We start from the raw sequence: 6,398 nt of genomic DNA, 5'->3' as shown, positions 1-6,398 counted from the left end.
GACTCACCCCACATTCCTTGTTCAGGGGGGTGTATGCCCCCCCACGGAGATGGAGACTCTTCTCATTTGTGGGTAGTCAAACATCATCGCAGACTTTCTTATCTCCTGCTCGTTCTCAGAAAACCCTCTTCATCTTTCCAAAAAATCATCTGTCTTCCTGTCAGTGCCCTGCACCTGTCAGTGTGGGTAGAACCCTCATGCTACTCACCCCCACCAGTGGCTCACCACAGGACCAGGACACACAGTCCCTAAAACTCTTGGGGTATTTGCCGTGTGGATCGGTGCCCTGTTCCTGGGGGGGCGAGGTCGGGGCTGGGGTGAGCGACCGCACGAATTTGCAGACCAAGGTGGTTTGGGGGTGCAAAGTTTTCTGCTGGTTCTTTAGAGCAGGGAGTCGGGGCTGCTCCCGTGTCCATTTGTGTTGTCTTCCATCCCAACAGACGGCCACACCCCTCCCCCAGAGAACCTACACGGGGTCCAGGACATTTTTTTTCCTCTGTACACATGTCGCTGAATTTTGTATGCATGCACAGTGCGCGCAAACCAACGCTGTCATTTTTTCCCTCGTGTTCATCTGTCTTTCATCTATTGAATTCACAGGCCTCGGGTACAGAACCTAAAAGGTTGGAGGACAGCTTTTTCCTCCAGTACAGTTCAACCCTTCCCAGAGAACGATGGTGACATAAAGATTCCTGTAGGAACCCCTTGGAAGCAGACAATGCTACAGCCATGGGGTCCTCCTGAGACTACATTCTGGGCCAGCATCCCAGACCCTTCATCCGTTCCAGATGACCAACCGGCTTGGGGGGTGACGGACATTCTAACTGTGACCCTGACAAGCCGAGGCCCATTGTGGGGACGTTGCTGGACGCGGAGCAGCTCATAGACCTATACACCCTGAAAGCGAGAAGCCTGGATCTTGGGGGGGGTCCATTTCGGGGCCACGCTCTGTCATTTCATCTCTCACTGGGGACCATGCCGGGGGATTCCCTTGGTGTCCTCAGGGGTGAGGTATTACAGTGACCTGGGGACATCACTGCCGTATAAGAGCACCCTTGGAGTTTTAGCACGACAGCCACAAATAAGAGACACAAAGGAGCTCATCCTATTCTGCACGGCGCAGCATTTTCAACGTCTCCATGCCGGTCCATTAACAAAGAAAATGGTTATGCACAGCGAATAAGTATTTGAATAATATACCTGAGCCGCCTGACGAAAGAAATAAAACCTGAAACAGAGACGCCGTTTTCTAACTTTCTGGTCATCTTTTGCTGACACCCCCCCCCCCCCCGGTTCCAGCGACGGCTGTCCACGCAGAAGTGGCATTGAAGAAGCTCCCGATCAGACCTGAATTTGGGGAAGAAATGTGGGAATACATTGGCTTGAGTGTGAAATAAAGGCCATAATTATGTGAGAAACGTGTGCATGGAGGCAACAGCCAACAGCAGACCCAGTGGAGACCCTGTCATGCCCAACAATCGGGGCGGGGAGAACTAAGAGCTCCCAAGCCATGTCCCGGGGAATGCAGTTGCGACACACGCTAATACATGTCACACGACACGGCGTCTCCTGGGTGAAATGAAGTGGAACTAGTTCTGGGTTGCGGGACTTCTCAGAGCCTTTGGCTCTTCAGAACATGAGCCATGTGTGTGATGTCTATTCTCTTGTTCCATCGGGCCACCTCACCCCGTTATCTGGAAGTTTCCCCGGGACCCTCGGGAAAGTCTAAGCCTCCTCAATAAAGACAGTCAACGGTGACATTTGCAACGGTGTCACTTTCCCCTGACCCATCAGGGTGAAGGTCCATGAGCCAGCAGCAGCCTTTGGGGCGCAGGGCTGGCCATGGACCCCTGCCGACCATCCACAGCCCCTCAGTCTCTGCCTCACAGCTTGCTGCCCGCTCCCCTCTCCTGCTTTTCACCAGCGCACTGGAGCTCAACAGACATGTGACGCGTTTTCTGTCACAAAACAAGGACATCTAAAGGCGCGCCTGAGTGTCGTCCACACGCCCGTGAGGGTGACAGGACACCCACTGTCCACGGGAGAAGCACAGCCAGCTTCCAAAATTGGACGTGGGCTGGGGGTTGCGTGGGAACGCTGAGCAGGAGGGCCCCGTACCCCACGTCCTACGGCCCCGTAGGGAATGAACTGAAACCCCCCCCAAGGTGAAGATGAGCTTCATGGGTTTTCCACACGGAGAAGTGCAGACGTTCTTGGCGTCTAATTAGTGTGTCCCCCTAAAACTCTTGGGGTATTTGCCGTGTGGATCGGTGCCCTGTTCCTGGGGGGGCGAGGCGGGGACGGGGGTGAGAAAAGGCACGAATTTACAGACCAAGGTGGTGTGGCTGACGGTGCCGGGGCGGGGGGGTGGGGGGGTGCAAAGCTTTCTAAAGCTGCTTCTTTAGAGCAGGAGGTCGGGGCTGCTCCCGTGGCCATTTGCATTGTCTTCCACCCCAATAGACGGCCACACCAGGACGTCTCGAACGTATGCATGGGGGGTGGGGAGGGTGGTCCTAAGACGAGTTTGTCCCCTCCCAACCTGGGGACATGGCAGAGTGCTGGACACAGCACCCTCACCACTGGGCTTTGCTTCAGGAAAGACAAAAGGAAATGAAGTCAGCGTCTTCTCTGAAGACCAGGAGGGAGCATGGGCCAAGCTGGAGGCCTGGAGGCCGGGTGTCTGTGTCCCCACGGCCTGCGTCCCCACGGCCTGCGAGACGGGAAGGCTGCCCGGGGCTTCTGGGACAGAGGCGAACGGGGTGTTTGACCCGTGTAACCACCGTCTTCTTGCTAATCCCCCTTAAACTCAGAAGCAAAGCCCCTTCTCCTTGTTATGTTTCACTAAGGAATCTGAGACGTGCTACGTTCATTGAATTTGTTCATAATGAATTAGTGGGAAGTGAGACATTCAGTCATGCATAAAGTGACATTTTGCAAATGCCTGGCGTTGTCACCCACGGAAGAAAATACAACGGGGAAGCCCAGATTGGAACAAACCAAGAGGGTCATTATTTTTAAATGCATTATTTTTAATGCAATTGTCTACATAGAAAATACACACATCGGCCGTCTAGGGGGCAGCAAATTTGCTGTAGAAAAGCAAAAAGGAATGAGACCCTGTACGGGTAAAGAAAGATCCATTTTTGAAGGTCCACACCCACGAAAAGTAAGGTCTCTGGGAAGAAGTTCAACCAAACCCTCATAGGTTTTTTTATTGAGAAAGTTCTGTTTTTACAAGACGGCAGAAGAGAATATCTACAGAAATGTAAAGACATAAGGTATCTACAGAAGGCAGACTTTTAGGGTCACTTTCCAGTGAAATCTATATGGAATTTCTCAGGGACGAAAGGAAAATTAAACTACATCTGTGTGACGGGCGTGAATTTGGTCCCTGGGACCGTCTCTCCCTGGGGCCACTCCCATGGATATGTCACATGGCGTGGCAAAAGGAGACGTTGCAGGTGGAATTACAGGTTCCCACTGAATTGCATTTAAGGTAAGGAGATTGTCCGCACCGTAATCAGATGAGCGGACCAAGGCCAAAGAGGAAGTCCAACCCTGTGACAGTTACACTGTACCTGTGCAGGCCCAGATACAAGAAATGCAAAATGTCTGTAGTTGGTGCTGCTGCATTTGTGACGATTTGGTAACAATTTGTTAAGGCAGCGTAGCTAACAAACAATGCCTAGCTCACCGTTCAGGTACGACAATATCTAGACAGAAGAAATACCTACTGGTAAATAGAAAATCATTATGACTTCCTGACGGGTGGGGGGACAGGAAAGTATCCATGGCGTGGGGCTTGGGAAAGATCGCTTCAACAACACAGCTGGAATTCACCCTGTAAAGCAAACGGCACAAAAACCCCAGGTGGTCACTGTCTGCCCAGGTTTGGGGAATTGGAGAAGGTGGGTGAGTTTGCAGAAAAATGTTCTATGTGACCATGGGAGCAGGCAGAGGGCCATCGATGGAAGGGACCAGCCAACACCGGTCAGCTTTTATCTTTGAAGGACCCCAGAAAGCCTGGCGTCGCCCACATATTGAAGCCGTGGGTGAGCCCAACACGGCTCACGGCCTCTGCTGTATGAAAAACACCCTCCACCCAGGAGACGTTTACAACCCGTGTCCTTCGAGGGGTTTCAGAAGCAAACGCGTGCACGCCAACGAGCAGAAATGAAAAAGTCCTTCCCTTCCGCTGAAATCCCATATTTCCAGCGTGAGCCGGGGAGACCACCCGGTTGTGAAATCTGGGCGTTTTGCCCAGGAACACAGAAAATTCCCTCTTTATGGGTTTTTTTTTTTTTTTTTTATCTCACCCACCGCGGTCAGTTAGGCAAACAGGACGGAAAAACCGGGCTGGGTCAATAATGCAGTGGGAAATCGTGTGCTCGCTGCTTAGAAAATGTAATTGTTTGGGAGAGTGTCTACACAACCAGCTGGGGCTTTGAAAACGGAATCGGTGTGCACGCACGTGCTGAACTGGCGTTTGCACCTCAGCACTGGGCAAAAAGCGGTTTTGACTTCACACTGGTTGCCTCTCAGCCCTTGGATACTCAGCACCTCTTAAATCCATGTGGGGTTCCTTTCCTTTATTTTATTTTATTTTTTTGTATTTTTGCTTTCTTTTTTTGGCACGCATGCAGAGGCACCATATGTAGACTTAAGGGATTTTTTTTTTTAATTGAAGAAAAAGTGAAAATGTAGTAAGCAGTGACGGTCACCACACAGACATTTTTACAACGTATTTTTCCAAAATAACCAGAGGCCTGGAAAATGTCTGGGGGGAAAAAAAACACATTTTTTTTTCTGTGAAAAACATAATTGGTTCTCCTGCGTCATTTAAGCAGCCACAGAAAGCATCTGTCACTGCTTGTCTCGTGGGTGATAGGACGCGATGATCTGTGCTTCCACAGGACGATGGAACTTTTCATTAAAATGAGGATCGATTTATCTGGAGGGGTTTTCTGAGCCTGTGTTTTTAGGGCTACCTCGTGGACACACACATGCACACTGGTAACTATAACGCAGGCCTTCTGAAAGGCTCCCTGTGGGTTCTGGGCTTAAGCTAATGTACTTACGCAGTTAGTGAGGAGGAGGGGTCATTGTCCTTGTTGGAGAAAGGATCCCACAGTAGGAAAGCGGCAGCTGTGGCGGGAATGTGGACGTGTCACACGGCACTGAGGTGAAGTGTCCTGGGGCCGCCGTGAAAAGTGACGCCCAACGGGGCAGCATTAAAGAACAATAAGTCACCCTCCCCAAGTCCTGGGACCAGGAGTCTGCCCTCAGGGTGTCCCAGGGCCACGCTCCCTCCAGGGGACGGTCCCTCCTGCCCCTTCCAGCTCCTGGGGGCTCCAGGCGTCCCTGGGCTGGTGGCCGCCTCCCTCCCGTCTCTGCCTCCGTCTCCACGTGGCGTCCCCTCTGTGTCTGTGTCCCTCCTCTTCTGTCTCTCATGAGGACACTGTCGTTGGTGTCAGGGCCCCCTGATCCAGGACGACCTCACGTCAGATGCTTCATTCAGTCCCCTTTGCTCTGTAAGGTAACTCGCTCACAGGGTCTGGGGATTAGGATGTGGAGAATTTGGGGCTCGTTCCTGAGGTGACCACTGCTCTCCCAGTGCCCTGGCCAGGGGGCAGGGGAACTGAGGACACCGGCTGTAGCGTGGGCAGGGTCGGGGGGTGGGGACAGGGACAACTCTGCATGTGTCCCAGGTTTCCTGAAGCAACACACGTTAGTCATGGAGCTGCCTCCTGCCTCTTACAACTGAGCTGTGTCCCCCAAAACCATATGGTGAAGCCCTGACCCCCAGGACCTCAGAATGGGGCTGTATTAGGAGACGGGTCTGTAAAGAGGGGACTAAGGTGACATGAGGTCACTAGCGTGGGCCCTGATCCCATAGGACTGTGTCCTTATAAGGAGAGGAGATGAGGACACAGAGGGACGGCCATGTGAGGACACGGGGAGCAGACGGCCGTCCACACGCCCAGGAGAGAGGCCTCAGGGGGGACCAGCCCTGGGACACCTGGACCTCAGAGTCCAGCCTCTAGGACGGGAGAGAGAAACTCGTGTTGTGCAAGCCACCCAGCCTGCTGTCCTTTGTCATGTCGTGGCCGCCTGAGGTGACTTATAGAGGAGCTAATTACAGAGAGAGAGAGAAGGAGGGGGAGGGGGAAGGGGAGGGGGAGGGGAGAGGGGGGAGGGGAGAGGGGGAGAGAGAGAGACAGGGAGGGGGAGGGGGGAAAGGGAGAGGTGGGGGGAGGGGGAGGGGATGGAGGGGAGGGGAAGGGGAGAGGGGGAGAGAGAGATAGGGAGGGGGAGGGGGAAAGGGAGAAGTGGGGGAGGGGGAGGGAAGGGAGGGAGAGGGGAGAGGGGGAGAGAGAGACATGGAGGGAGGGGGAAAG

Source organism: Rhinolophus hipposideros (assembly GCF_964194185.1).
Source record: "Rhinolophus hipposideros genome assembly, chromosome: X".
In the NCBI taxonomy this organism is placed as follows: Eukaryota; Metazoa; Chordata; class Mammalia; order Chiroptera; family Rhinolophidae; genus Rhinolophus; species Rhinolophus hipposideros.
This window is presented reverse-complemented; position numbering follows the sequence as displayed.